Source organism: Mytilus edulis, chromosome 2 (assembly GCF_963676685.1).
Source record: "Mytilus edulis chromosome 2, xbMytEdul2.2, whole genome shotgun sequence".
In the NCBI taxonomy this organism is placed as follows: Eukaryota; Metazoa; Mollusca; class Bivalvia; order Mytilida; family Mytilidae; genus Mytilus; species Mytilus edulis.
This window is the reverse complement of record NC_092345.1, coordinates 88,105,197-88,112,833: the sequence shown is the minus strand read 5'-3', so window position 1 is coordinate 88,112,833 and position 7,637 is coordinate 88,105,197.

The following is a 7,637-nucleotide window of genomic DNA, read 5'->3' as shown; positions in this document are numbered from 1 at the left end:
TTTCTCCTATAAATCGACCTAGAATAAAGCCAGTTTGATCAGGATAAATCAAATTTCCCAATACTTGTTTAAATCGATTAGCAATAACTCCTGATGCAATTTTGTAAGAAGTATTTAGGAGAGTAATTGGCCTCCAGTTTTTTAAGAAACTGTCGTGGATTGTCTCCTTTGGTAGACATGTAATTATACCTTGTCTCTGTGTAATGGAGAGTTGACCTTTTTCAAAACCATAATTTATGGATCTTACAACAAATGGACCAATTTTCCCAAAAAAAACTTTGAAAAATTCAGCTGTAAAACCTGATGATCCTGGACTTTTATAATTTTTCATTGCTTTTTAAACATTTGATGCCTCATGTAGACAGATTGGACCCTCTAGATTATCCGACTCCTAATTTGTTAATTTGTTAACATTGTATTTATCAAAAACAGTATCAAAATTTTTAATCTTATCTATAACAATATTTTTTTGAGTACAACTCTTAATAAAAAAATTAAACCTCTTTGAGAATATCTTTTTGATTATTAATCATTTCTCTCCATCATCTTTTTGTACTTTAGGGATAATTTTATTCGTAAAATTTCTAGATTCCAAATTACAAAAATATTTACTAGGTTTTTCACCTTCTGAGATTCATATTGCCTTGGATCTTAATACACTCCCTCTTAATTTTTTCCCTCTAATGTCTTCCCATGTAGACTTCTTGAAAAATTGTTTGATTGTTTAGTTACTCCCATTCTTACATATTGTATTGAAATTTGGGGGGTGGATTCACATTTTAAAGACTCTGATCACTTTGAAAAATTTCATGTTAAATTTATCAAAGATATATTGGGGGTTCACTGTAAGGCATCTAATGATGGATGTCAAGCCGAACTTAATAGAATTCCCTTGAAAAACAAAATATCATATTCAATATTCAACTACCTGAACCATATAGTTGTTTCGGAAAATTCTTTGGAATATGATATATTCACTAAATCTGTAGATTCAAACCCTTGGGTCATAAAGGTCAAGAGTCTTTTAAATGCACTTGGAATGTCTTATATCATCAATAACTTTAATTATGTTAAAGGTAATTTAAATTCTATTAAACAAAGAATCAATGACCAATGTTTGCAAGTTCATAATGCAAATATATTTGAATAAAAAAAGTTAGACTTTTTCAAGAGTGTCTACATAATGGGCAGAAGACCATATGTTGATATATTGAAAAGCAAAAGTGACAGAGCTGCAATATGTAAGATCCGTATAAGCGCTCATATACTGATGATTGAAAGAGGGAGACATCTAAATATTCCCAGAAATGAGAGATACTGCTCTGTATGTAATTCTGGTCAGTCAGATTGAAAATGAAAAACATTTTCTTTTACATTGTGAAAAATTCTCAACTAAAAGGGCCATATTTTACCAAAAAGTTTCAAATATAACCGTTGATCCTACAAAATTTCAAAAACATGAAAATAATATAATCTTTTTATTAAATACAAGTGTGGACACAGATGAGTGTGGATAGTATGTTTTGATGTTTGACAGTTACTTATGACAAAAGGGAGTTCTATGTTTTCCTATATGGTGTTATTAACGGCGTTGCACGATGACAACCAACCTGAGCATTAGGAGTATTGTTTATTCAATATTTAGTTTTTATGTTCAAGATGGGCATGGAAGAGACAGTAATTACATTAGTTACCAAATGATTATGATCGAATATGTTCCACATCTTTGATTTTTGATTCACTTTGTAGCTAGGAGAGCAACACATAATACATGTAGGTTCATTTTTTCATGTGTTTTTTTCTAAATGGGAGATGATATAAAGATTTGATAACATGAGGAGCCTGTAATTCAGTGGTTGTCGTTTGTTTGTGTGTTACATAGTCGCTTTTTGTATAATTTTTGGTACATAACTAAGGCCGTTGGTTTTCTCGTTTGAATTGTTTTATATTGTCATTTCAGGGCTTTTTATAGCTGACGATGGGGTATTGGCTTTGCTCATTGTTGATGGCCATATGGTGACTTGTAGTTGTTAATTTCTGTGTCATTTTGGTCTCTTGTGGAGAATTGTCTCATTGGCAATCATACCACATCTTTTTTTATATGTATTTGCTTACTATTTGTATGGTTGTATTTATATTATTTTGTGGTGGATCATCAGTATCATTAGTAAAAAATTGTTAAAATGTTCCTCATATTAGAATACATTTATTGGTTTTTAGTAATGACAATGCCTGACATGATGTTTGGGGCTATATGATCTAGGAAGAGAACCTTTGTGCTGATTTTTTATCAATTCTTTGATAATATCCCCTCCAAATCTGTTCGAAGCAAAGAAAAATATTGACCAATATGACAATGATTTCACATAAAGAACCTTTGAGCATGCTTCAAAGACTCACAACTGCTCCAAAAGTAATATGATAGAATTTCAAGTATGTCAAGTGGATATTATCAACAGCTTAATTAGTCTTAAAATGTTTAAATATCTAAAAAGTAATAGTATTCAAAAGGTTATGCAAAATTATTCTCTTTTCATTTTTTTCTGTTATATGGATACTAATATAAGTGATACATGTACCAATACAGTATGTGTTGTGGTATGAAAGTGTAGTAATTAACATTTACTGTACCAATGTTAATTCACACAAATTAAGAAATAAACAAATGAATGAAAAATGTTCAACATGTACAATAAAATATAGTTTTAGAAATCAGGTTAAATTGAAGTTCACATGAATACGGATTTAATGAGGTCGACTTAATCACTTGCAAGTAAATACTTCATTATCAATATTATTTAACATAATTTGACAAAATTGAACCATTTTGGCTGCTAAAAGCGAATTATTATTTCACTATTTCAGTTTTATAATTGATTGAACAAAAACGAATCATACTTTAGATTTTTATACATCTCTTAGCTAGTGCCCCTTTAAACATATACTTGAAGGACCATTTACACTCAGGACCAAGTCATCAGTAGGCAGTACACATGTATTAAAACAACCTAGCATCATATTGCTAGTAGCGGGAGTAGTATTGTCAGGTAAATTTGGTCTTTTTTTTTAAATTTGGTCAATGAACAATCGAAATAGAATGCTTTTATCTTCCTATTACTTACATTGTACATAGAGGTGATACTTCTTTGACAAATCCTTGTACATGAGAGTTGTCTGTCAAATCTTTATTTCACAAAGAATGAATTGCATAACAATGAACTGAGCTCAAAGCAAAGTACTTTAATAATACACTTAGACAAAGAGCTAAATCCAGTGATATACTTTGTACTACACTACAGGTCCTTCACGAACATCCATCGACCAAAACCATATCCCAATAACATGCCATACTACATGGTTGGATCAGAAGTCCTGAAAAAGACATGATTTTTTTTAATTGTATTTTAAGTATATATGCACAGGTTAAAACTTTTTTGTGGTATAATCATTCAGTATCTAGCAACTATCAATTTGCTTCATGCACAAATTGATATAGGTTGAGTGCCTCTCTGTTGGAAATAAGAACACACCTCCACCTAATTTTAGTCATCTGATGAAAAAACATTCAAAACTATAAAATGTTATCTAAGACTTGTCAGTGTCTATTTACCATTGCCACTGAATCAGTGATATATCGTACACATAATTATAAACATGCAAGACTAAAATTTTAAAGTACATATACAAATGTTCAAATGACAAAGCAATTATACATTTGTAGGCAACCTACAGCCTTCAAAAATGAGGGAAACTGTCCCAACATGAAAAGTATGCATTAATACAATTGAGAAGAGTAATGGCCTGATTCATAATTCCACTAATAAACAGGTCGGGAACATCTACCCTTCAAATAAACCAGATGCTCCACAGGGCGCAGCTTGATACTACAGCAGAGGTCGAACCCTGAACAGTTGGGGCAAGTATGGACACAACATTAAAGCCTGATACAGCTCTGAATTTGGATTGCGATCAAATAGTCAAAACAGAATAGGTTTCCGACACAGAATGAATGTGGTCTAAGAACTTAAAACATTTAATTTTAAATTGGACTTTTACCTACATGTATTGTGGTCCTTTATCCAAAATCTTAATACATGGTTTGAGGCACTTGTCGCAGAAAAAAAATCCTATATAGACTTAGGGGTTAAATGATTTGTTTATTATAAACAACATATTTGTGTTTCCTTTAAATTTTTATTTTGACATTTTTTTTTTGCATGCCGAATGCTATAAATTTTATTTTGACATTTTTTTTTGTATGCTGAATTGATGTGCACGCGTGTTGGCGTATAGGGAGCTACACGCCTGAATACAATTTAATTAAATATATTAAATAACTGGGAATCCTCCCCCTTTATAAGTAGAGACAATCCATAACCTACATCTCAGAAATATTAATCTTAAATTTATATAAACGAAAAGTAAGCTTCCATAAATAAAATTCAACAATGTTTCTTAAAATTAGTAAAAGTGGTTTATAGTCATACCCCAACATGTTGACCATAGATAGACAAACAATTCACTTGCATTCGATTCGCATTTGAACTATATGTGTTTGTTAATGTAAACTGTTTCAAATGTGAATTAAACTAATTCAAATTAGGTGTGAACTCAGTATGATTCTCAGGTAGTTTCAAACTGAAAGATACTTTTAAGGGAAGGGAAAGAAACGGATAAAATTATGTGTGTTACAAACACTGTTTATTCAAGTCAGAATCCTGGATCTCAATAGTACTTTGATAATGTCAAATAAAAACATGAATATGATAGTTACATGTTTTTGTACATACAATACTACATGTATTTATTACGTATTAAATGACATTTATTTTAGTGATTGGTAGTTAGGAAAAATCTGAAATTCAGGTGTAAATTGAGACTAACAATATCACTGAATGCAGTTTCTAGTCAAGTGACCAGCAAACATGGAAATCTACCTTTTGAATGAAAGGAGAACTCTTACATTGAAAATGAATGATGTTAATCTAGATTCTAATAATAGCCAAAGGGAGCTCACATTCACAACAGTTAAAGCATTGCTGAATTAGTGAACAAAGCATTTTTATGCCCCACCTACGATAGTAGAGGGGCATTATGTTTTCTGGTCTGTGCGTCCGTTCGTTCGTCCGTTCGTTCGTTCGTTCGTCCGTCTGTCCCGCTTCAGGTTAAAGTTTTTGGTCGAGGTAGTTTTTGATGAAGTTGAAGTCCAATCGACTTCAAACTTGGTACACATGTTCCCTATGATATGATCTTTCTAATTTTAATGCCAAATTAGAGATTTTACCCCAATTTCACGGTCCACTGAACATAGAAAATGATAGTGCTAGTGGGACATTCGTGTACTGAGGACACATTCTTGTTTTCATTAACTTGAAAATCCACTTATTAGAATGGATAAAACCCGAATTTTAAGACATAAGGTCCGAGACCACAATTATTTTGTAGTGCATTTCTTTTAGAACATAAATGAAAATAAAAAAAATCCAACCTGCGCTTTCTCAAAGAAACTTTTACAGTGTGTTGTACTACTCTTGGGAAAAATTATATCAAAATTATAGAAAACTTCATCGGCTCTAACACAAACTATGAACAATTTTATGTTTAGGGCGTCTTGAAATTCTTTTGACAGCTTCTGAAGTGCTAATTTTAAACCTTTTTCAGCTGGACCAAATCACTACGTTCCTTTAAAATTCTGGACTCATTTTTTTTTACAGTGTAATTTGACCCCCCCCCCCCCCCATCTTGCAATTCTTGCAATTTGAGGCATTAAACATGGAGAAATAAATTTGGAAGGGGTATAAAAATTACTGGCAATTAACCCACTGTCAACACTTTGTTTGGTCTCGGACCTAATAAATTATAAAATTCCTGATAAAAAGCGGTGCTGAGCATGCATGCATGTAATGTGCTTGAAACATATTCAAAGAATAAAGTTTTATAACTTCCTAATGTCATATCCAAAATTTATCAAAACCTAAAGAGGAGTTATTTTACTGTGGATTCCTATATTTTTCGTAGATGTCAGTTCTCCTGGATTGTTGAAAACTTGCATATTTATCGATGTTTGATTTTGTGGTTTAACAATCCAGACAGACAAATAGCTTTATGGTGTTTAGGAAAACATGACCTAAAACCTCCTTCATATAAGACAAAAATACATGGGAACTCATACTGAATGGTCAAATGTGTTCAATACACCTTATCGCTTATCCCGGCTGACCCGGCCGCTTGAACTTTTGACACATACAACTGTAGCGGGGTTGCTTCCCCTCAGTACAGGTTGAACATATAAAGCCAGTCTTAATAGCAGACAACCGGGGTCGAATCCCGGTGGTGACGATATGAATTTGTAGAGTAGATACGTGCTCTCCAGTTACATTTGGCGCCCGACTAAAATATTCACAATGGTTATCTGGAGTATAGCCAGGGTTTGTGTTGTTAAGAGTCATATATGAAGATATATGATGACTCTTGTGGTGGGGGAATAGTGTAGCAGGGTTGCTTCCCCTCAGTACAGGTAGAACATATAAAGCCAGTCTTAATCAACTGAGCTAGAGAATTCATTCTTTGGCTCAGTGGGTTAACGCACTGACTGTCTCCCAGACGACCGAGGTTTGAATCCTGGTGGTGACGATATGAATTTGTAGAGTAGATACATGCTCTCCGGTTACACAACAATCACTTTTCCATTGTGGCGTCAGATATTTTGTTTTATGACGTCAAAATTTTACGGGAACCTGTGTGATATCCAGTAATGGCGAAAAAATAGCGATAAGGTGTATATGAAAATTGCAGTTAAGATGGTAAAATCACAAATCAGCCGTTACTGTAAATGGACTAAAAGTATGACTTTTGAGCAAATTTAAAGGGAAATGACAGGGAAGGGGCCAAATAGTGTTCAAGGGGAGCAAATGCCCTTTAATTTGGTATGGAGGTTTCAAAAATAGAGGGAGAATTAGAGGGAAAGTTGAGTCATCTTTTTAGACTTCAGTTAAATAATGACTTATGAAGTCTTGTACCTTCTAATTCTAAAAAAACCCACACTACTCAGAACTATGTCTAATTCACTTTGACTACTGATATGCAAACCTAAAAACAAACAGAAAAATATATCATAAAATAGTGATTGAAATGTATTTTATTTCGTTTGAAATAGGGTTTTTCACGTTTGCTACTTGTAGTTAATATTTACAGATGGGAACTAGTATAACTAGTTTGGATACTGGTTTTGTAACAGTATGTACTATTTATAAGTTTGATGTTAGGTGCAGGAGGCACGAGGAAAGTTTTGGCGGTTTTTATGGGTGGGGTTTAAAGGTACTATTATAAAGTTTGGGATTTAAATGTATTAGTATCGAAGGTGCTCGCAGTTACGTCGGATTGAAGTTGGTCACATAGGTATATGTGCAGTTGCTGCTATGTTTATTGTACGTACAGGCGTTGGAGGCATTAGCCGGGGGAAAAGAAACGATGCGAAAGAGGAACAATGTTATATGTCATGTGTTTATATAATGTTTCGATTGAAGAAATATGTACAATTCAGTAAAATAAAATATTGTATCGCAAGAGAAAATAAGATGTTACTGCGAGCAACTAATCCTATATCTGTGTTTGTCTTGTTTATAGCCTATTGAATT